Source organism: Anopheles funestus, chromosome 2RL (genome assembly GCF_943734845.2).
Source record: "Anopheles funestus chromosome 2RL, idAnoFuneDA-416_04, whole genome shotgun sequence".
NCBI lineage: Eukaryota > Metazoa > Arthropoda > Insecta > Diptera > Culicidae > Anopheles > Anopheles funestus.
This window is the reverse complement of record NC_064598.1, coordinates 90,307,143-90,331,870: the sequence shown is the minus strand read 5'-3', so window position 1 is coordinate 90,331,870 and position 24,728 is coordinate 90,307,143. Positions and strand designations below refer to the sequence as shown.

At 43.7% G+C, this 24,728-nt stretch overlaps 1 protein-coding gene across 1 annotated transcript in view; it reads right to left on the bottom strand.

The window, feature by feature from the left end:
* LOC125765666 (uncharacterized) overlaps positions 1 to 24,728 on the bottom strand; it is a 291,187-nt gene that overhangs the window by 118,068 nt on the left and 148,391 nt on the right. The window lies entirely within an intron of this gene.

The following is a 24,728-nucleotide window of genomic DNA, read 5'->3' as shown; positions in this document are numbered from 1 at the left end:
TTTGGCTTGTAATTTCCAAACATACCACCGCTAGTAGCTTGTAATGTTCGGTGTACGGTGTGATAAGAAATGTGACGCAGCAATGAAAATATAAAATGCCAAGCTGCAGGCTGCTTCATTCTTACCGCACGGTAAAGAGGGTTGATGGATCGATCCTGACGATGGTTCCATACTTCGCATCGGATCCATACAGATGCGTGTATGTAGTCCTTGGGCTATGGATGCATATCGATCGAGAAGCTTTTCCATTCTGTTGTGTTGTTTTCTCTATATGGAGGTGGAAAAATTATAAAACTCAAATTTAATATACTTCAGCGAAAGGATATTCGATTTAAAAAAAAAGAAAAGAAAAAATGCTCAATAATTTCGTTTCATATTTTTGAATGTTCGCTTTCGGCAAAGTTTTGAATGGTTTTGACATTTTTTTTTGTCTTATTCGGCTCAAGTTGATTTTTATTAAGTACCGAACCGTCCCCGGAAGGGAAATATCCATGCAAGCTGCCATGTAACGTATGCCGTATCGATGCACCATAATCTAGCAGAATGGGTGGCTAAGGTACAGAAATTTTTTCATTCGGTACGTCAAACAGACGATGCATCATGTTTTGATGCTACCGATAAGCATCAGCATTCGGTACCTTTTTCGTCCTGTGTGTTTCGCAAAACTTTTGGGTTTTTATAGGATATTTGATACAACGCAAATGTGCTGGAAACGTATCATTTTGAGACTCTGGTAAGCATAATAGTTTTTGTTTTTTCGATATAAAAATAAAGTGAATATATTTATTGCCAAAAATTACAGTTTAAGGTAGGGTGGACGTGTTAAACTTGGAGAAGAAATTGGATTATAAAATTTTATGCGCAGGACCAAATAAAAGTCTCTAAACCTTGGAATGTATTAAAACGATCGCATCATTGTTATTACATCCCAAATACATTTATATTCTGTGTATAATAATATGACCCGAAATAAAACTACACAAAAAAGGCAAAACATCTCAATCGATCACTTACACAATCCCATCTGCGGATCAATCAAGTGTAGTGGTACCTTTCAAGGTGATTGGAAAAAAGGTAATCCACCCAAAAAACAAAAAAAAAAAAATACGAGACGAGTGAAAGCAAGCGGCATAAAACAAAAAGCCCAAGTGACCGAATCGATCAACAGTGTCCGTGTCAAACCGGGGACAGAACGTTGACGAGGACGTCGCTCGGGTTGTGGTGTCCCGCAAAGTGTCCGAAATCGTCGTCGTACTGCGTGATTTATCGATGCAATTTATAAATGGACACACGTATGAAACTGTACGCACACAAGCGCTCACGAAGGTCCCCATTCGGGATCGAGGTTTAACCTTTTTGGGATATGCTTTTTCGGGGCAATGCAAGATAAGCACCCAGCCAGCGAAAGGGGGTGGGGACGGATTTGGTGGATTGGGGTTGGGGTTTTTTTTCTCCTCCCGGTTTATCGTCCACCTCGTTGTGTACTTGAATCGTCGAGGGCGGTCGCACCTAAGTATGGGAACGATTATATAATATCCACAAACGATACACTAAACGACACGCATGATGTATTTGTGTGTTGTGACGATCGTACCGGCAAAACAAATACGTACGGAAAAGTGGTAAGAAAAGCTATTTATCTTCGTTTCCATTTCATGGCTTTTGGTGTGTTTGATTTTTCCTCCCCATTTTAATCATGCCGCATTCTACTTGATTTCGGTAAAATTTTCCGCTTGTTTTTATCTTTTTTTGTCTTAATAAGAGAACAAAACAAACAAAACAAATCGTTGCCGTTTCGTCGCTTTTTCCATCGTTGCTGTCTTTTTAGTCTCGATCACATTAAAGAAAGCTATCGCTTGGGACAACGAATAATGATCGTTGTTTTCGCGCAATCTGGTGGCAGATGGTTTTTTGTGAATACGACTCGTGCATATGTGTGTGTGTGTTTGTCCGTTTATATAATCGTTTTGCTGTGTTGGTGCGCCGGTGTGGTCCGAACCGTTCCGCGCAACGATCGAATCGATGTGACAGATAAATTCGATCGCCGGGTGGCAAAGTGACAAACCGGCGCGTAATCGTTTTATCAAGATTTTACGCTCCGGAACGAAACGTTTCGTTTGAAATCCCCCGTCGGTTTGTCCACGTTTCCACGCCTACCCCCGGGTATCAGTGAACGAAGGGGATGTCGTTCGGTGATAAAGTGATTCCCATTTAGGAACGGTTCTCGATCATATCGTAATCAGATTTGTGCGTCCGGAACGTCGTACGACGACGACGACACAGCGTATGGAGAAGGTCTGCCGGATCCTGTGCCGGTTGTGTTTTGTTCATTTCTTCGCACGGTGCCCCACACGCTCCCTCCCCACACCACCACCCGGGTTAAGCTGGGAAAATATGTTTGTCTCACTCGGTGGCTTAGTGGCCGCGGAATGTTTCACATCGCTCGCACGGCAAACGGGCAAAACGGGACTGGAAGGTGTTGTTTTAGTGCTTACTTTATATATATATTTTTTCTTCCTCCTTCCAACCCCGAAGCGATGGGATTCCTTCTGGTCATTGTGTGTCGGAATCTTGCATTTCCTCATTCATATGCAGTGAAATTAATTCGTTTATAATTGTTGCAATGGATCTTCGTACGCCTTTTTTTTGTTTTGATCGTAATCGAGCCTGCGGGACGGTAAACAAATCGTGTCCCATCGAAGCAGAAGGAATTTGTAAGACGCTCACATTAATCACATCTCACTATCGGGGACTGGATCGGCATTCCTTACACCGTCCGAAACGGTGTGGGAAGGTATCGATCAGACACCGCGGACGCACCATTACCGAAAGTGACTGTATTTGGTACACTACTGTATTAATTGTTTGTTCAGTTTTGTTATTTAAAACCACAACAAAAACAAAAGACTGGTTGAGTAAATAAATAAAACCAAAATAAAAAAAAAAAAATCCGCAAACAACTGTTTAGCAAGATAATTCTGATGTAATACACCGTACCCATCAACCTGTTTCAGCCTGACACTCAATCCAGTCAATCAATATTACAACTTGCTTTCTGCCACTTTAGCCGTGTGCGGCAGTCACCATATGCTCCCGGTTCCGAGCCTTTCATTTGTTCCTATTTGTTCGCGCTACTTTTGCGCTATCCGGCAAATGCGTGCCGGTTCCGTTGCGTGGTTTTGTGCGACGCATCGACGAGGATGATGAATGATCGACAGGCAACAGCGTGCGAGCTTTTTATGGTAACAGCATTTTCCACTGTCTGCACTAAACGATGATTCCTTGCGTTGGAACGGTGGTTTAACGTAAGACCGGTGTGTGGCGAAGAAACAGGGAAGAACTCCTGTGAAAACCGTTTATTGTCACTTCGCAACCTATTTTAGATATTTCACAGAATCACACAACTGGAACCGGACGTGTGAGCGACAATCGCGTAGAGCTTAATGATGGTGAAGCAAAAAAATCAAACCCACTGAAATAGGTACCAGATGACACGGAACAAAAAGAAGAAAAAAATTGTAAAGCATTTTCCCCATTTCTTACCTTTTTCCACCTGGTCGTCCCGGGTCGGATTCTTTCTTCTAAATCTAAAGCGAATGCAATCCATTGCAAAAAAGGGCCTTATGTGACCGTTTGCTCAAGCGCGCCTGAGAGAATGCCGCCATCTAGCCGCGAATGGTCGAACAGGTTGAACCGGGACCAAAATGTTGAAAATTTCATTAGAAGTAATTACACCGATTGCATGATTCTGTTCTACGGGTGTGCACAGAACGGTGCCACGACACCACAACAGTAATCAGTTCCCTGACCACTTCTCACACTTGTTGATTACGCCTTAGAAATGGTTTGATACTGGCAGTCACACGGCAACCATTCCTTCGTTTTTCCACGCAATCGGTGACAGGATGCTTCCCGTCCATGTTCCCTTTTCCTTTGCTACACCGTCCCACATCGCAAAGAAGTGTTTCACCATTGTCCATTGTGTTTGTACAGAAACGGTTTGACAGGTTAAAACGTTTGAAGGCCATGGTAGATAGTTTCCGGATCGAGCGGCATAGTTTCATCAGCACATTTCATCGAATGTGTGCAGCGCTAAAGGCAGGGATGGGCACACCCATCATAGGCCATCATTATCAGCGACATTCTACTGCTGGTGATGTCTTCCAGCACATCCTAGCATACGTGCGACAATTCCACTGGTATCGCGTAGTATCGCATCAGATTGTCGCCGGTTCGTCGCGTTCGCAATCGTTGAAATCTTTTGAGCTTAGCCTTAGCTCGCGCCGTTTCATGTTGGCTGCCACAAACAGCTGCTAGTGGGTAAGTTCTCGGGTCCATCCATCTGGGGATCGGGTAGATCGAGCATACGTTTGTCGACGTTAAATGAAATATAGATATGTGCTTTAATTATAAAATATTTTCCTACACAGTCTGGTCGGTTGATTAAAACCAGTTACAAACCTGGATCTGGCGGTCTGCATTGGCGCACAATGCATGAGGTAGGTAGAAACGATATTGTTGCGCATTAACGTACTCACGAAACGTAGACGTTTGTAAATCATGGTGTGCGCACCTGAGATGCTTTACCGCGAAGCACATTACATCTATTGGTGACCATTTGGCGAAGTGCAAAAGGTTTGTGGAAGTATGGCTTTAATTATTTCCTTGGATTCGATTCCGGGAAACTAAGGCTTTGTGTGTTATTTATTTTTTTCTGTTTAAACAGTTGGTTAAGAGTGAGCTCAGTCATGAAACGGACTGTGGATGGTATGATCGAGAAATTTCTTTGGAGAAACCGAGTCCAGATGGATGGAAGAGAGCTCTACCTGCACGTGCTTCACATACAGATGAGAAGTCTAGTATGATAGATCAGAGAGGAGATGAATATGTATGCTGGTAGAATATGGTAGAGGAAACTGGAAGGTGTTTACAATGTAGTAAACAATACTCCCTCGATAAGAGAAGGAGTTATAATTAAACTATCTTTACTTAAGAACCACTATAAATGTGAATTATGTTGCTCAATAAAATAAAACTATATTAGCGCTGCAATGCAGGAACCTCATACGTATACAAATGGAAAACGAAGACATTCCTGCTTATGTTCTTTACCACGCGAACTCATCGCTAAAAACTCTGCCACAGGTGCGATGAACAATGCGGCATATTTTCACATTCATACGGTCGCTCTAATTAAATCAGTGTCCGCACACGGACCCAGACACCTGGGTCCCGAGGTGTTGAGTTTTAGGAGAAAAGGTTTGAACCATTTATCGATATCGGCACGGGAATGGCAGCTCCATAAGCGCTGCCCCGTCGTGGTATGGAAGGCCATCACTCGACTAGTTCGGATGGTGGACGACATTCTCGCGTAAGTGTAGCGTAGTGAAAATGCACCATGCACCTGTTTGGTTTGCACGATCCATTTCATACGCAATGCCAATCAAAGTGGTTGGTACGCCTTGCGCACCTAGTTTGCTATCCGGACGTGCTATGCAGGTGCGTTGAATTTAGTACTGATGATGAAAAAGAAATACATCTTATAATTTCAACTAGGGAAGCTGTGTTACAAGCTGCATTATTTATAAGCAATGTGTGAATGTTTACAATAGTGCGCTGGATCCATTTTTTTATGAACAATCGTTATATCGCATTATAATGTTTAATAAGTTGTATATTAATAAATGGTGTAAATTTAACACTAGAACAGAGATTTAACACTTGCAGAGCTTTTAGATACATTATTACAAAATTTTAATTTTATTCTAAAAAGTTTTGCTGTAGTCTTCACAATCATTAGCATGTAGTTCGCTGTAGTGCTAATTTGATTAAACGATCTTGTTTGTTTGCCCCAAAAGCTAATTTATTTTTTAACCAGCTTTATTATACAAACAAAACAAGCGATTTAATTTCTTGCTCACACCTTTTTCCTTCCCTTCTCTGGTTTTTTGTTGTTGTTGTGTGTTCACTCGCTTACCGAACTTTAGCCTTCAAAACCCCGCACATCAAACGTTGGAAACCGCGTTCTAATCCCGGCGAGAACGAGACGCACAAGATTTAGGAGCTTGAAGCGGGAACTTATGATGTGATACACGTTCGTTTCCTGCGGGGTTTTTTGATCGGTGACATTCCACGGCTAGGTGGAGACCGGAACGGGGGCGCGTATCGAACCGGGGAATCAACTGAATCGACCAATCGATCGCTTGTTTGCATAATCAGCTCATAAATTATGATCGTGTCATTACAAATTGCAACTATTCCGGGCCTCCGTCCCGAAAAAAACCCCTAGCCGAGGTTAGTGATGGATGCATGGAGGTGTGGCATGGTAGATGAACCGATACGGTGGGGTTCTGGCGAAGGCAAAATGCCAAAACGGTGGAAAAATCGTGACAAGGCGAGGACGGCGGTTGACTTGCAAATAAGCATTACAGCGGGGAAGGGGGGGGGGGGGGGGAGAAAACACTAAGGGAGGGATAAAAAGAAAGAAAAAAAAGAGTAAAGAATCACATACCCTAACCGATCGCTCATTGGAAACGGAAAACGAAACGCCAGAAAATGCCGCACCGGTGCCGTTCGGACGACGACGGATAGCATCGATTATGATTTTGCCGCCGCTTGAGTTTTGATCATGGAGTAACTTGTATCTTGGTTGATTTCGTTTCTGTTTTCGTGTTTGCTGGGGAAGTCTTCAAACTAAAGCGTTTCTCCTCCCCTTCCACTCCGAATCCCACCCCCGATACACTAGTGCCATGCACAAAAAGGGTGCAAGCCGGTTGCTCATGTTTCGTTATTTTTATTTTCATCCAGTTCGGCTGAGCGGACCTTTTTCCGAAGCGCTTACTCGCACTTTGGCTTGCGGGAAGCGATGCCGAGGTTAGACATGGGATCGCGGGAAAGCTTGCCGGGAAGCATGGCCCCCCGGTCGTATGAGATGGTGAACTATGGACGCAACTGAGCTTTGATTGTTCCGTTCCAAACAGATGCTGTGTTTGTTTTTTGTTGTTTCGGCAGAAACGATACGATGAAGTCGGCCCGATAAGGGGCCAGTTGACGGATAGCGGGTTAAATGAGTCGATGAAGCGTTTTGGGGCCGAATGTATGACTCGGTGTTGTAGTAAATTGCTTCATCAGGAGTATCGTAACGGTTGGGAAAAAGGTCGGTTGCGGTGTCTTTGAAGGTGATTTTCTTGAGAGTAAACCTTTGAGGAGCAGAAGTGCAAACTTTGTTGAAGGAAAATACATTGTTTTCTGCAATAAACATTGGACTTTCAACGAGACTTGTTGCAGCTAGGTGACGGTAGCTGTTGCTTATTTGGATTTCAAAATGATGAATTGGCGATGTAAAAAAAAATCAATGTAAAAAAATATCAATTGAAAATATAACTATAAATGATTCATAAACATTGCTTTTAACTTTGCTGTATTGATGCATCATGATGTATATAGGCTGGCAAATGGCAAACTAATTTGTAAACTGATCTTGTTCGCGACAGTACTACAATGTAGCTGACAAACTTACCGAATTCCAGCTAAAATTGCAATCCGACTACCGAATGTGTCCCCTACAATTCTTTCGCCCGCGTTCGTGCAGTAAATGGACATTCGAAGGACAAACCAGTCGAAGGGCAACAACTGGCGGTTGGGACAGTCTGCAATTTCCGGTACAAAAATGTGATAACAATTTTGAGGAATCAATTATTTGACCTCGACATTGCCCGGGAAAAAGGGTCGCCACTCGCATACACGGCACGGTGCAATGCCGTTTTATCGTGGCTTACACCGTGTACACCCATGTCAGCGTCAGCATTCCGGCATGTTTCACTTTAAGGTTCGCATCGCCTACAGTTGGAAGCCGTGTTTGGTCGCTCGCCCGCTTCTAGATATAGACCTCACGCCCCAGACATGGTTCCGAAGATAATAAAACGCACACAGACAAGAGAATTACAAAAAAAAAAAATCAAACGAACGAAAAAAAACACACGCTTAACTAAACCCCAAATCGGACAATCAACGGCGACGCTGGTCGAGTTGCTGGAAGTTATGCGAGTGTGGACAGGTCGGAATGTTCACTACCGATCGGCAGGACAACGAGTCCCCGGTAGGGACTGGAACGAACCAAAATGACACGCGAAAAAAAAAATCCACCACAGACACAGATACCGGGGCAGCCATTACCAAGTACGAGTTTACCCCGGGGCGGGAAAGATATGCTGCCTATCGACGGTGAGGGTAATGCTTTCGGAGTGCAGATAAGGGACTCGAACTGCCTGCTCGTGGATCGGATCTTTGACCGTACACCGTCACCTGTTCCGCTCGGCCATCGCATTATGGTGCGAAGCCAGTCTGTGTACCAGTAGAGAGGTTGGCACACTTGGCACTCGCAGAAACAAGCAAAATATTTTGTTTCACTTTTGATAAACCACTCGCAGCACGGTACGGGGCTTTTGATAGTCGTTATCGAATGACCCGGCACGATAAGTGTCGGGGGCATAAATTATGTTTTCAAAACGGTTTTCTGATTTGATGATGTACCAGACGGAAGGAACATTTTGAACTGAAGGCGATTGTTTGTGTTTGTGGTATGGTCGAGATTTTCAATATTGCTGAAAAGTATTGCTTAAAGTGGAAAAGCATGTTACGCACGCTAGTGTTGGTTCTATTGTTAGCTTAAGATTGACAATATTGATAAAATTGCTATTACGAGACTTTCATGAAGTGTAAGGAGATTTTACTGTAACGTCAGAAACAGAGATGTAAGTCGTGTTTCAAGTAATTCATGAATCTTTAAACATCATAAAATAAAGAGAATGCCTGAAGATTTAAGTATCTTCAAGGATTTCTGAATATTTTTAGATTTATTTCAGGTTTTTCGAAATCGATTTTGGATTTTTTTTATCCTCAGAACTCACTTATGCGTAAAGGACCTTTAGATCCCTAAAACTTAAGTGACTTTTTAAAAAGTAAAATAAAATCAAGAAAAGCCAAAAATGGCCAAAGATCTGTAGGTTGTAGTGCCACAAAGGAAGAATTCTAGAGATCAAGTCACGTCTTTGTCCACAGTAAAGTTTCTCATCATCGCTAACAGAGACATAAGCGATAAGAGGAGCTAATTCCAACCCCGTTTGTACAGAGGAGATTCTTTGAACATTTTTCCAAAATTATTAATAAGGTGTTTGGTAAATCACTGGTCCACTATAAAAAGAACTGAATTAATTTATGGATGACTCATAGCACTGTCAGAATCGTTTCGGTGTAGTCACTCCAACCGATCAAACAGTCCAGCGTTGCATCGAAAATGACACTTACTTTAAAAACCAAAAAAAAAAAAACGGTCTGGACGTATTGCAATAATTTATGTAGCCCTCTCTGTGGTAGGTTTCGAGCAAGCTGCATGCTTCTAAGAGCGACCTGGTTTTGGCCGTTGCGTCACCGATTCTTGGCGAACCGAGTTCCGTGTCAGTCAGTTGGTCTGGGCCAGGGCGACCCCAGCGCAGGAGCAAACATAAATAACGACCATTATTTAGCCGGCTGTCATAATGTACCGTGTAGTCGCGGGAGTCACCACCGTGCCGAAGCCACAAAAAGTTTGGTCAGCTGTTTTTTTTTTGTTCTGCTTCCCCCCAGACCGATATTTGCGGACGGTGATGATCTTCGCGAGGATGAAGATCACCGATGCTTCGGTTGATGTGATGGTTGAGCTGTACGATTGTTGTCTGGTCTTTTTTTTTTTTGGTTGTTAGCTCCCTTGTTTCAGGCCAGAGTGGGTTGTCTCGGGGGTGGGTTTGCTACATTGTGTGTCGTCTAGGTGCGAAGCGATGAAGGTTCCGTTTTAGACAACGTTTCGTAACGCGATCTTTGCTCCAGATGGTGTGTACAGTGAATGCACAGCTGAATGTCCGCCCGGGTGTAAATGTGCTCGTTGGATACGGTCCCACCGGTTGGAATCGGGCGGGTAAAAACTTGCCCACCAAAGGGTGCGCAAGTATGTTGCCAGACGGAGTGCGACAGGAAGTGCAGCTGTACAAGTCGCGACCCTGTCTAGGGCGCCTTGCACATTGGCTAGACACAATCCCTAACGGCATCGGTTGTGCAAATTTGTCCTCTCCTCGCCGCACTCCCCTCTTTCTTTGTCATGGAACATGATTTATGACAAAGCCCGGTGAGACGTTACAAATTTGACGTTTTGCTCGTAACGGCTGAAAACGGTTCGTAACGTCTAAATATTAGACCACAACGGAATGGTTTTTGTTTTTGCTTTCTCTCGCCACAATGAGCACGAATGCAATAGAAATTACTTTTCCCTTATTCCATACTTACCTTCTTTGTGCACGGCAGAAAAAATGCACCCACAATCGTGCTGCAAGAATTTCTCTGTACCAGATCAAACTATACGTCATCGAGTAAACATCGAGGCTTGTGCGAAACCGTGCGAAAGCAGCAAGGCTTGCTTGCTGTCGTGGGCTTACGAGATTGATTGCTGAAAGCGCCCCAGACTCCTATCGAGGTGCAATCATAATTTATTTTCTCCTCACCCCAAAGCACATCCTTCACTACCGAAACCCCCACCCTTTAGGGGGTAGGATTTACACCCACGCTCGTGGTGCTGCGTTCGGTGAGCTTTATGATTGGTGGGGGTTAACGTTTGACTGCAGCGAAGTTTAACAATCGTCGAAAATGCAAAGGCAGCCGGGCAATACGGTCCCGGTAAGGAAAACACAGACGTCAGACGTTTGTGGTGTGGTTTTAGCGATGACGTGGCGATGATGTGCTCTCGAATATGATTGATAAGCAAACTTGGTGCAGCACTTTGCTGGGTGCAAGATCATGATGTCGATTTCGATTGCAAAAAAAGAACCAGCACGAGTGATTGCTATTTATTTCCTTCCTAGCGAGAAAGATATTGATTTAGTGCCATAAATCAGTGAATTGAATGGCAGGTAGGTGTTTTAGTAGAGTATTTTTTTTCAAGTAAATGATTTGTTTGAAAAAAAAACGTTTATTTAGAAAAAAAGTTAGTTGGATAGGTCTTTAAGAACTTTGAAAATTTCCTTCGTGAGTTTTGATTTTTGTGTGGAAAGGATATCATAAAGCTCTTAACCTACTCTCTTCAACCGTTCGAATAATTTGTACTACGTACCTAATATTTATTATTATATTAAAAATGAGTCCAAATCCCATCATTTATGTGTAAGACACGGTTGAAACCTGTGTGCATAATCCACCTGATACCAACAAATGATCAACGATTAAGCTTTTCCATGACCACAGTCACGTATTAGCAAATGCTTGACGACTCAAAGCAAGTCAAGCCGGTTGCAGATAAGCCTTCGAAAAGCTCTCGAATTTCCCCCCGGGGGTTTAGGTAGATCGCACATTTGATCGCGCACGTCCTGAGAGTTAAAATACAAAAAAAAAGAAAAACCCCAAACGTCCCAACCACGGCAGGTGGGAAGCAGCAGCATCAGAGACACCCAAATACGCTCCACAGCGTCGGAGGTGGCCAGCCAGAAAGCCGTTACCAGAATGGAGCTAAAAACAAAACCAGAATCAAAAACGGTTAAACAAATAAACAGAATTGATATGTATAAAGTGGCCACTCGCGCAGTCCGCGAGGGGTGAAACGGTGAAACGTGTAATGCGCCCCCGGGGTCATGTTTTTCTTTCTATGTTGGTTGGTTGGTTCAACTCCCGGTTGTGTTTGTGTCCCCTTGGCCGGACACGATCGATTGGGGATCGTGTGGTGGATATTCTCACGTATGTTCCAGTTAGGAACCCACGACCCCATACGAGCCACTGGTCGTGAAGGAAGCCAAACGTTTGTAGCCGTGGTGGCACAGGACAAGTATGCAACGCTGGCAGCGGTTGGACGGTCAACGATTGTCTCGCGCAACGGGCCCCAAAACGGGATGAAATACATACACATAACTCATCCAAAGTGCTATCCGATTAGCTCAAATTGCTATTGGGAAATCTATCAGGCTAACAAATTGCCATAATTAACTGCCACTATCGGGGGTCATTTATAAAAATTAACGATCGAAAAAGCTCAACTGAATTGAATCGAATGGTCGATCATTGAGTGAGTGTGTATGTGCGCGCGAGAGTGGGTGGATGGGATGGAGGATTATTATGTTTAGAGGGTTGGAAGGACGTCGACGTGTGTCTAAGCCCTGAATATATCAAGTTTTCCCTTGATGCGTTCACCAAAGGCCCATCGAAACACCTGTCCACGGGCCGCGCTTACAGGCCGTAAAGATTCTTGAAGCTCATGGAAGTCGCTCGGAACGCCATCCGCTTGGGTGGATAATCGATCGTCCAACATGACACAAAGCACACAAGGGAACAAGGAATAGCACACTACCAAATGACAAATAGACTTCGTACGACTATTTTCAGCGTAATATCTGCATTTACATTTCCTTTGCGACACAGGACATTCAGCTCATAGTGGTTGCTTCGCGATCGAATACCCTCCACCTAGAGTTGAAATGGCAGAAAAGACGACAGAGAGAAAAAAAACAACGGAAAATGTCTCCATTTACCGACAAATTTATGTAAATGACACTGGACGCAGTTTTTGCAGTCCGCACGAAGTTTGGATCTTTTTGTGTGTGTCTCCCCAAGTCTTGGCAAAAGGAAGAGTGCTCCGACGGCGATTGACCGTGGACCGTGTGGAACGTTTTGTTTATATGCCATCCCATCGTCTATTGTCGTTTGAGGGTGCGAACGTATCGACAAGCACGGATGGGGGTACTTAAGCCATATTGCTAGCATTAAGATGAGTAATGAAGACTATTTTGCTCTAGGCATTGGCCGATAAATCCCCCCGCAGGTTCTCTAACCTGACCCGTTGGCGACATCTTGATGGAAAAGTCGTGTTTCTACAAAATTGCATTCTTGGAGGAGTATAAAAATGGGAATAGAAATGGAAAAGAGAAAACGAAGAGGCACGGTAAACAAACAAATAAACCCATTGTTATGCTTTTGGAGGTGGTTGAAGAGAGTGAGGCGGAGAGGCAGCTTAGCCGGCAGGGACGCACATATCCGGGGCGAATAATATTTGTTGTCCCATTGATGCGATGGTTTTAGCTCACGCAGGTGGATAGATGGAAGTTTATTGAATGGAAGGTGAATCTCCTTAAGTCTCGTAAGCTCATATGTCGTAGAATTGTTTGCAATAAAGATGATCATCGGTGACAAATGGGTGCAATAATTCCGCAAAAATCGTATGGAAATTAATGTTTGACATTAATAAAAATAGTTTTTCGGGATTCGGGAGTGGTTTGCCTAGGAACTATCTTTGGATTGGCTGGGAGAATGAAATATATTTGGGTTTATTCTTTTCAATATTCACACAAAAACGTTAAAACTTTCGAGGTTTATCATCTCATAGAGTTAGTCAATGAAATTGAATTCTGCAACGGATACAGGACGTCGTTGTCTGTGAAGTTCTTGATCATACGCATCTCGAAAGTACATTAAACGAGTTCTTCGCTCAACACTTATCGTTTGCTAGGTCGGTAATACTCTCAGAACAAGAAGGATTACGAACGAGGAGCTGTTGACATTAGTAGCAACCCTTATCCCAAAGAAGGCTATGTATCTAGACGAGATTTGGGAACTCTGGAAGTACTCAGAAGTGTTTTTTATCTCATTGCCCACTATGTGTGCTGAGGACTTTCACGAATTATTCTAGAGAAATCTTGAGTTCATGTTCATGAGAAATCGTATCGCGAATTAGTCAAGAGAAGACTGGTGTTACCTCAGCTTAGTTGAGAATCAACACTGCGTCATCAGAACACCGTCCGATACTAGATTAAAGATTTTTCCTTGCTGTTAGTCTTCGCGAAGGTAAAATTGCGTACAGAACTTTAGTTAAATGTTACTGTATATTAAAGTTGTATATATGTTTATAAAACAAATACGTAAATAGAAATCAAAGATTCTTTACTAGATTGAGCTCACAGAACTTAAAAAAAAAAAAAACAAACTAAATGTTCAATAAATCCCGCTTTAAACGATCCATCGTTTGTACCACCGTTCTTCAGCATCGTTTATTTTATTTTATCCCTCCAGTTTTTTATACCCACCAAAATGATCAATTTAGCATGTTTCTGCAATTGGAACATGATTATGTCATATTTTTTAAAACATTCCTTTTCCACGGTACACTTTCGACCGTTTATAAGCAAGCACCCACTCGCACTCGGTGAGCTGTGATGTTGTTCCCGTTGTGTGTAGTTTGTTCAGAGGCATTTCTCGTTACGTTTCGGTTAAATGCGTTGCTAGGGTGCTTTAAACAGGCATCCGGCATGCACCGACCGATCGTAACTGTCAGGATTTCTTCCGCCCGCTTCTGGTTTGCCTTCTCCCGCCCGATCCTCCTGTGGGGTTGGTGTTTGGCTGGCGAAAGGAAGCAGCTCGCATGCGGGAATTGCGGGAATAACAATAACAAATGTTCAACAAGCATTCATTCAATTTTGGAAATTTTTATTGTAGGCTTGTGTGTGCAGTTGGTGTTTTTCTCTCTGGTTTTTTTTTGGTTTGGTCGTTGTGCATTTACTTCACATCTCTCTTTTTGGGGTTGCACCTCCGTTGCATTATTCTTGTGTCGTGCCGGTGACTTGAGAAATATTTTGCAGCTCCGCAATGCCAAAAAAAAATAAACGGAAGGTCAGGGTGGAGTTAGTGCTCCTGCTTCTGCTGCAACTGCTCGCTAGCATTCTAGCTTAATCCGGGATCCTTTAATCCTTTCTCGGGATGCTTACCTCTCCGGGATGAGGTGGGCTGCGAAAGGAGAACGATAAATTTTGTGTTTTATTCGCGTGCTGCATGTAACGCCGGAACCGGGTCGCCGGAAGGGGTCCCGAAGCTGATCGTTTTGGAACCGTGTGTGTGTTTTTTTGCGTTTGTTTGAAAGGATTGTGCACCAAATCGAAGGGGTCGGTATGCCTGGGTGTTCATTTGGTGTGATTTGATGATGCGTTTCTCGGTCGCGTGTTTTTTTGTTGTTGGCGCATGATCTGCTAACTCTTTCTCTCCGGCGGTTCACGGTATTTGTGGGGGGAAATGTTTCACATAGTTTATGGTGGTTTTATGCGTGTTCCACATCGTGGGCCTATTTGGTGAGGCCAAAAACCCCAGTACTAGGCACAACAGTAGGGTCGTAAAGTGTCGTACGGTTAGCTAATTTGCGATCGTTTTTTAGCGCTAATGTTTCAATTGCTATAAATCGGCGTTAAATCATACGCTGACCGTTCGGTGCAAGTGGAGTATTGAAGGTGAACATAAAGTTGGGAATATATTTGTCATTTTCATATCTCGGGGGTGAACTTTTGCTAAAAGAGGGTTGGTTTCCTTAATAGGTCGTTTGAGTGCATGATATTTTTAACGTTTTTATAGCAAATTTTTTACTCAACGATATTGTGCAAGTAATATGCGGTAACTACCTTTCAAAGGTCATGAATTGTAAAAGCGTATTAACATGAAGAGCTTAAGAGTGATATTTTTTTTTGTTCTTGCGGTTACATTGTGTTATAATCCAAAAAAACATCCAGTAACTCGCATGACTTTAGCGTATTAGTACCAAACGAAAAACGAAAAAAAAATCCCACATAAATCAATCATCACTCAACCAATGTGATTGACAAGAAACCTCGCTTTTGGTAAAGGCAGGCAGGAATGTAAGAATCATTCAAATAAATTCATAAAAAGGATTTTTAACAAACCCAACCACTGATGTACGATAAAAAATGACATCTGTTGTACAAATTATTCCAAACCAACCGGTGCAGTCGGTTAGTTCTGGAAGCATTTGCGATGAGATCATATTTTACGGCAAATACGATATACATGGTCGAGATCCACCTACCAACAAACAAGGAGTAAAACATTTGAACAAGCTTTGCTACAAAACGATCGATGATGGTGGCGTGAGTGTTTTTTTTTTGGAGTTGTTTTGTTTGCCCAAGCAAGCACCGTGAGTTAAAAAAATGCCAAAAATGCTTTGTGGCCAAAAAAATGGCTTGCAAAGTCACTATACCAACACACACTAATGAAGAGTGTTGCATACAGTTGCAGTTTGTTGGGGTGTTTTTTCTTCTCCTTATTGCTTGATCGTGTGGTTTTGATCGTTTGTGTATGGCGTTTTTTTTATTATTATTTTGTGTGTGCTTCTCATTCCTTTGGCAGCGCGCATTTTTATTTGGATGAACATTAATCTCGTCGGTTTTTGGGTGAACGATTTCATGCAATTTCAAGCCTTTCGAGAATGCGTTTATGCATTTGTTTTGTTTTGCATCTTTCAATTTCAGCCAGCACCACAGCACAATTCCATTTTCTGTCCGTCGCCACCGCCGCTGTCCAATTTTTCCGGGTTTGAGATGGTTTTATTTTTGCAAATCAGCAGGTGGCAAAATGTATTTTGCCGTCCGTTTTTCATCACCTGAAACGGTTTGACCGTGCAAAACCGTGGTACCGATAATGCCTCCCATTGGGAAGGCAACAACAGCAGCAGCAGCAGGAGCTTCAGAAATGAGAAATCATGAACACAGGGGGGTGGAGGGAGTTTAAAAACGAGGAGAAAAAAAAACTCCAAAAGAGAAAACGTTTCTACAAAAGTTTACCAAAAAAAAAAAACAAGGGATCTTATGATTGATCATGATCATTTAGAACGATTGCTTGCAAATTTTGTGGCCTGTTCCACGAGCGAGTTGGTGGTTGCGTTTTTTATTCTCTCCCTCCCTTCGTCTTCGAAGAATGGGGGCGAGTGGAACCATGTCTCGGCAACAACGATGCAGTTTGATTGAAATCACTCGATCAGCGCGTCAAATGGCACTGATCGGCGTTAAATTCGGCGTACACGTCTCGAAGCCAGGCTGATGCGGTTGATTGCACATTTTGTTTCACATTTGGCACTTTGGTACATTTTGTTGCTGGATTTTTTTATCTCTTTTTAATTTTAAGATGATTTAGGAATGGTTGGAAGGAAAGGGAAAAGAAGTTGTGGTTGATTTAACGCTGATTTAGCGCCCCATTGAGTGCGGCATAATCAATTGACACGTCAGTTTGTCCTTGGTGGAGACGCTTGGTTTTTTACATTAAATTATGAGTGGAGATTTTGGGAAGGGGGTGAGCTTTTTTGTCACCCATACCTGCCCACTATGAAGGAAGCTGAACTACAAAAACCGATACCCCATCACTTAAGGCCGCCCCGAGGCATTGCGTGTGCACACGTCCAGTCCCAGGTTTCGACTGCCATTCGGATCGAATTTATGAATTACACTCACTTTGCCGAACATTAATTCAATTTGAATTCTTTTCCGGCACGGCAGCCTGTGGTACGCATGCGGTTCGATGGGAAATTGCGTTTAACCAAAGGTGTCCAACGAAAAAAAATTATGGATAAGATCGGAAAGTGGATGATGGTAAAGGTGTGATCGGAGCTTACCCGGAGGATATTTGTAATAATGTTTTATTTCGGAATGTTACGCGAATTTAAACAATTTCGGCCCACTCAGTAAGTGGTCGGTTCGAGGCTTCATCCTCGCTCGGAACGTCAAGAAGGATAATAAAAATAAAATAAAAAGTAAACAGTAAGTCGATAAAATAAACAAAAACCCATTGCGACGTCTGTAGAGATAAATTAAAGACAAGAAATTGAATCAAAAAAGTGAACCGTAAATGTAAAGGATGTCTCTGTGTGTTTTCTCTCTCTCTCTCTTCTTTATATTATGATTATTGTTGTGCAGTAAAATACTACCAGATTCAGCGGGCTGGCTGGTGCCTTAGCTGGTGGCGTAAGGGTAGAAGTGCACACGGTTCGGTTGTCCAAGCAGAACCTTGCACCGAATGAAGCTTCCAACCGCTGGGAGAGATTTCTACCCACCCGGGGGCCACTCAAGTGACCTAATGTATTGCAATGATTAAATCGCACTAGGAGGTGATGGGCCTCTATCAGGACCAGCAACCTTTAAGTCGGCCATCCCCGGGAGCATGCGGGAGTGTTACGGAAAGTTCGGAAAAAATTTACACTTGAATTATGATCGAGCAGTCCGGGAAGCGCTGGGTGACTCCTTTTGTGGGGGTTTGTTTTTTTTTCTTCTCTTCTTCTGGTGTATGCGTATATACTTTTTTTTATTAACCCCCATTCGTGCGCCTTGCTTCTACTCCTTTAATTCTGGCATCCTTTAAGGAATCGGTCAACCTGGCAAGTGGTCCGAAATTGAATTCTGGACAAAACCGGGAAGTCTCACTGTTTTGCATTGTGTGGCAAACTGGAATCGGTCACAGGGAATACGGTGAAAGTCAGCATGGAAGCTGGAAGTTTGCCCGGACGACGCATATTGTAATTTTAGAATTTATTTACGCACTTAAATAAAATCCTCCACTTGCCACGATGACAAACGGTTCATGGCTACCAGTGATGCCGGCCGTACATACCGAACCGATATGGAAGCGCGCACGTAGCGAGGGCGGTTCGTTGCTTAACGCTTAATGCTGTCACCGGGCGTACCCCAAACCGGGGTAAGACGATGCTTCAAACGATCGGTTATTTGTCTCGGTTTTATTGCTTCATTGCGTGTCCGGTTCGGCCGGTTCGATTGTTTAGGGGTGCGTTGACCTATTGGTCCACCGGCCAAGGGTCCAAGTGCGATAAATTGTTGATGCGTTCGGAATGTAAAACACCGTCAGACAGGCGTCATTTATGATTTTGTTTTTCATTTCGCAGAAAAATGCACATACCAGCGCACATTGGTGAGTGTTTTCGAAGCATGGAATTTTTCGGTAAAATAATTAACTTTATGGTGATGATTGCATTTCATTTCGTGTGTTTTTTTTTATTTATATTGACTTGTATCAGAATATGTCGGTTCGCGGCGCATTGCACATCTTACTATACTGCATCGATGTTTTATGGTGTGGCGTTTTATACCGCGAGTCTGGCCATTGCATTGCCGGTGCAATAATCCGTCCATCTTTATTAGTACCTCAGCCGGTTGGTTTTTTTTATAACAACCTCTAGGGCATACCAGGCTTGATTTGATTAGTTGTAAAACGTGCGCATTGGCGATGGTCCTCCTCGGGAATGCCGAATGCAAAAACGTTCGCTTGGGTGCAGCAAATTGCAAATCACACAAAAACCCTGACCAATATTGGCCCATGTCGGCGAGTTGATGGCACACAGGAAGTGCACCGCGTACGAAACGATGTGCCGTCGTTGCGCTTTCTGTTGACCCTGGGCCGGGACCGGACCGAGGGTAGTTTGCTTTCGGTGCCGTTTTTGTTGATGGTTGGTAAACATGCAGTTTACCTCAACCGAGCGCTAGATCGACCGCCGGAATCTCACAGTCGGATTATGCAAAGCGATCCACCAAATGCGATTCCACGTTTGACTGGAGCCGGTTGACACCAAAGACCTCCCGCTCCTCCTCCCCCCCCCCCCTTTAGAGTTATAAAGCGGTATGATATGGGTGGGAGAAAGAGAGAAAAGAAAGGTTCCGGAAAAGCCCTGACTTTGTGTTGGAGGAGCGGAAGGCGAAGGTTGGTGCGGTTTGTTTGGCATTAACGGAACACCTCCGCGCTCCCCGTCCCCCCAAACCGTGCCGCTCCCTCCGGTACGAAAGATCAAAGCACTTCGCAGGAGGTTCGAACCGCTTAACGAGCGGCTCTCGGTGGGGGAAAAAAAAGACGAACCCATTAAACGGGGAAGAAAAACCTCACCCAGAAAATCATAACGTACCCGCGGGGGCTGCTCCGATTGCTGGTCCGCTGGCGGCGGCATCATTCGTAAAACCACCCCAAACCGGGGCGGCCCACCATCACAGGCGGATTATAATCTCCGCGACCAAATATCTCCAAATATTTGCGGTGATTTGTAGCGTTTTTATGTCTAATATCTCTATCAGAAAGCTACTTTTGAGTTTATGTGTGTTTCTGGTTCGCCCGGTTCGTCGCTTCACATCGCTTCAATGTACGCCCGGCCGTAAAGATTTTTGGGTGCGGCCAGCAAAAGCGAACTGAAGAGCGGCCGAAACGAATCTGTGCCGCTCCTCGGGGTTTTGTTAAAGCGATGCGACAAGGCGTTTTAGAGTTTGTACGAGTGTGTGAAGCTACAAGCGGGTAACTTTCGCGTTTTGATATGAAATTTCACACATTGTCGATATCGTGACGGTACCGAAAGGAAAATGGCCTGAAATCGCGGAACCAATACCGAGCAAGAGGGTAAATCAAAATCGAACCAATATTAGGCACCACCATTAAACACCATTAGTGACGCGTATTTTGGCGGACTTTACGCCCGGCGAGCGGTAAAGCTTTTGGCGGTGTGCAGTAAAAATTTTAAAGCATGATCGACAGATCACTAACGATGGTATCGGTCGCCGACGGAACTAGCCTTAATCAGGTTGCAGGTTTGCGTCGTTCCGAGCATTCAAATGAAGCGTGTAGCGCGGGGATGATGAAAATATGAAAAACAAGACAACCAGGGTACCGCACAGCACAAATAATTTGCTTCAGCTCTTTGCGGTCTTCCACTTTTTCAAAACGCAACCGCCTACGAATTGTGCTAAAATCGGTAAAAAGACATTTGCGAATACAGCTTAATAAACCCGTATCTCCAACCAGGCCTGCGCTCGATGCACGTATGCAAATCACTTCTAAATGGTTCAGATCCTATAGTTTTTTTTTTTGCTGTATCTCTCGTTTCGACTGTTTTTTTGTTGTTGCTCAGAAATGTGGTTCGCTGGTTGATCTTATCAGCGTTTTATGTAAATAAGGTGCAGCGTGATGTAGATGGAAGCGCATTTGCTCAAGCAGCTATGGCTGTGTGTGTATATAAAGCTTAAGTCGGGAATTTTGGTGGGTGCTTGGCTTTGGCGAACTGCTTAACTCGCGCAGATTAATCGATCACCATCGGCGAGAGCCGGTATTGTGGACTGCGAAATGGAAAACGCGAGCAGCGTGTGTGTCTGTCAGATGTTGGCCGTTAGTGAATGAGATAGAAGCATTTATTGTATGTAAATATCGTAAACACGATCGAAGTTGTTTGCCACCGTACTGCGGGGTGGAAATATAGGAAAATCTTGTCAATGAATATACACGTTTTGTTGATAGGAATCAAAAGCACCTTTTTAAAACTGGGTTAGAATAAAACTGCCTAATAGAAAAAATATCACAACGGTTTGATAAAATCTCAAACCGAGCTGTGATCAATGCAGACAGAATTTAATCACATTTCAAACTCCTTAGGCACTCCTACTGCACCTCAATGATGAAGATGTTGGAACCATTACCCATGACCGTATCGAAAGAGATTGCTTCTATTATAAATTGTCCCACCAAAGATTGCGAAAAGCTGCACCAAATATATAAAAAAAAATAACGCACACAAACACAATAACAGGACCATTATAATAAGTCCCTTGTTTTGTTGGTTCGCTTTTGCGACCCGCAATGCATAGTCATAGCGCATGTTTGAATTTGAAAAGGGCAGCCACAATAAATGTTTCCCAATCGGTTACCACCGGTTATGCAAGATTAAAAGTTCATTACGATTCGAGCGCGTACCGCGAGCGAGTTTAGTTCACGATCGGGTACGTTCTTCATTCGCAAACTTTAGGCGCCATCCCAGTGCACGATAGACAAAACGCGGACTAGGGATTGTTTGTTCGGTTTTCCATTTCACTCGGAATGCCCGAACGCCGGGTTCTTTGTAGGATCACAATGTCACTGAATGTTTTCGCTTTTCTTGGCGGGCCGGAAAATGTGGGGTTTCCGAGGAGGGGTAACTAAGATTGACGGTATACTCGTGAGAATTTGAATAGCTTGCGCTAGTTGAGCTCTGGCCCAATCAGCAAATAATACTGTCGGCTGCGTTTGGTCTATGGTTTGCTTTGCAACAATGTTTGCTTACTGTGCAACAGTAACTTTCTTAATTGGCAATAGGTAATTACCGTGAAAGTTGGTCTTTGTGCAATGTTTCTTTGCTAAACACGGTACGGTGGAAATTTCCAGGTTAATTTCCACCACAAGAGAGACATGTCTAAAAACTAACTTTTATACTTGTATTGCATTTGTTACACATACCAAAGCATATAAAAACCACCACATGAACTATTAATTATCTCTTAGACAAAGAAACTGATAAGATCTTTCACTCTTACCTTCTTGTTTTGTCAATCGATGTACATCAGGGCGATGGCTACCAGCATGTATGTCTAACGCTCCTGCTCACCTGACAAGTGCGGCCACAGCATGTCAAACCACGAAAATGATGATTGATATCTTTCAGCCCCATGACATCTATCCGGTGTTACCCAGCGCAGCACAGCGACACGGGTTCGTTTGTTTTCCCAGCATTGAAGTTCTTCGTAATTTTTGGGTGAAAAATTAAAAAGCGAACTCTGATCACGGTGGTCACCAAGTGGGATCGATCAGAAAATAAAGTCCTTCCAAAAAACAGTTAGTGCCTTATTAGTGTTGTTGTTCTTGTCCTTTTTGTGAAGATTCCTTGCTCGTTTGGTTGCAGCTAAAGTATGGAGGGTTTTTTTTTGCTGTTGTTTTTTTCAAGAAGCGTAACGCTTCTGCATGGAAGCAAACATAAGCCAAGTGTCATGTTTTTGTTTCATTTACAAGGGTTAACCACTTCGGATCGGATCGAACACTTCGGGGGTAGAAGTGAAGCCCCAAAAGCAAAAAAAAAACAACCTGTAGTGGTCTTCCGTTGGTCGAATGGGAATGGGAATTGGGGAAGGACTAAGAAGCGAGCGTCTGTTTCTCTCGTTCTCGTTCTGCTTATTTTCCTGACATAGCCTGGAGAGCATGTTTGGTGGCGCGTGTGTGTGTGTTTGTTAAGGATTTTTAGAAGCCACGGTGAGCGTCTCAACCGCGCAGTAGCCATCGATCAACCGACGTTGACCATCCTTCATCCTTCATTTTATTATCTCCAGTTCACTCTCGTTCCATTCCCATTCCATGCTTTCTCGCCACCACCTCGTGTCTTTCAAATGTTCCCTGGCCGGTATCTGCTGATCGAACGGGCGAATCAGGTTTATTTATTTTTTCTCGAATCTCAAATTTTGATCCCTAGTCGATCCGAAACGAGAGTCAAACCGTTCCATCCCGGGTTGGATCCGCGCACTGGAACCGAACGTGGGGATCATTTTTCAAATACCCGCTTGCTATCGTATCGTTCGATCTAATTGCTTGTCTTAATGTCCATCGTTTTGTGTCTATTAATTATGATGTTTTTTGTTTGTTGTTTTGTCGTTGTTGTGCGCACGGCTTTGTTGCTTTCGTTTGTGAACGCACACCAGTATACACATGTTCGAGTTTGGGATGGTTTTTACAGTTGACATGATTGAATTTGTCATCCGTGCGTTCTCCCATGTGGACATGAAACCGATGTAGAGCAGTTCTAATGGATGGTTGGAATTTGCGTCTGGAACTTAACGGAACGGTTCAATCCAGTTGCTGGAAGAGAAGAATGGAAAATTGTGATCGAAGAAAGAACTGTGAAGAAGAACTTTTTGTTTGGTTTAATCAATCACTACCATTCGGAATACATTCCGATCGTATGGGTTTTTATCAGTAATCGAATACAATACAAGCGACGAACCTTCGACCTTCAAAAGCTGCAACTGTTTTTCTTCAGTCATTTCCTTATCCTACATAGCTTCTTGGCGACGTAATCGATCGGAATGCCCCTCAGCCGGAAATCAGTCGCTGACTAATGCTACAGCAATGCTATGCTGTTATGCCCCAGGTTATGCTCCATGCGTCATTATGAGTGCGAGCGCGCTTTCTCAATCGGTTTTTGTCAAACTCGCTGGCAAATATGCGAATGCATTACGACGCCGTTGCGTTTCCGAGTGTGGGCCGGCCGGCTTGGAGCATGTTTGTTTTTGCTTCCCTTCAGCCTGGGCAGACCAGACGGTGTGTGTGTGTGTCTACTTTTTATGGAGATTTCGCACAAAACCCACGTGGCAGCTCGATTTTCCGGACAGTCGAAGTAGAAGAAGGACGAACAATGTGTCGATCGGGTAACGGTGGCAGAGCACCATTGCCAAAAGCGCGACAGCAGCTGCAGCTAACAGCTGCACAACCTCTGGCGGCTGGTTGAGTATGGTTTCACTTTTTATTGCACGCTCGGACGATGGGTCCGGGACGAGCGGAAGAATAAAACATGCGGGGTATGCGGGTTTCGCTGTGTGTGCTGTGGAATAAATCTTTTTTATTTTGTTCCCTGAAATAGCCAGCGCACAATGTTACAATGCATAACGCCCATTGCTCCAGCTCGTTGCTCATAACGATCCGAGTGGTTTCTGGTTCCAGCACTGGGGTGCGTTCCCGCGTGAATGTTTGTTCCCGGGGTCGAAAAGCTTCAACACACGCGGGTGTCAGTAGAAGGAAAATAATAATAATAAACCGTCATAGAAACCCAGAAACTGTCGGCGGTTGGTGTTGACATGACTAAATCACCGTCCCAGATCGTTAAATCAAAATCTCGACATCTTGACTCCGCCTGGTCCGCCCGCGTTGTTGATTTGTGTGTGTGTGCTTTTTTATTTTGCTCGCTAGACTTTACAAGAGCAATGCAAACGGACATGATTTGGTGGTTTCACGAAGTATTTTGAAATGTGTTCCGCCGATTTGGTTGCTGCGGCAATGAAATGTGGTTCAATTGTTGGATTAGCATGCATTATGAGTAGGATTGTCGATTGTGTGTT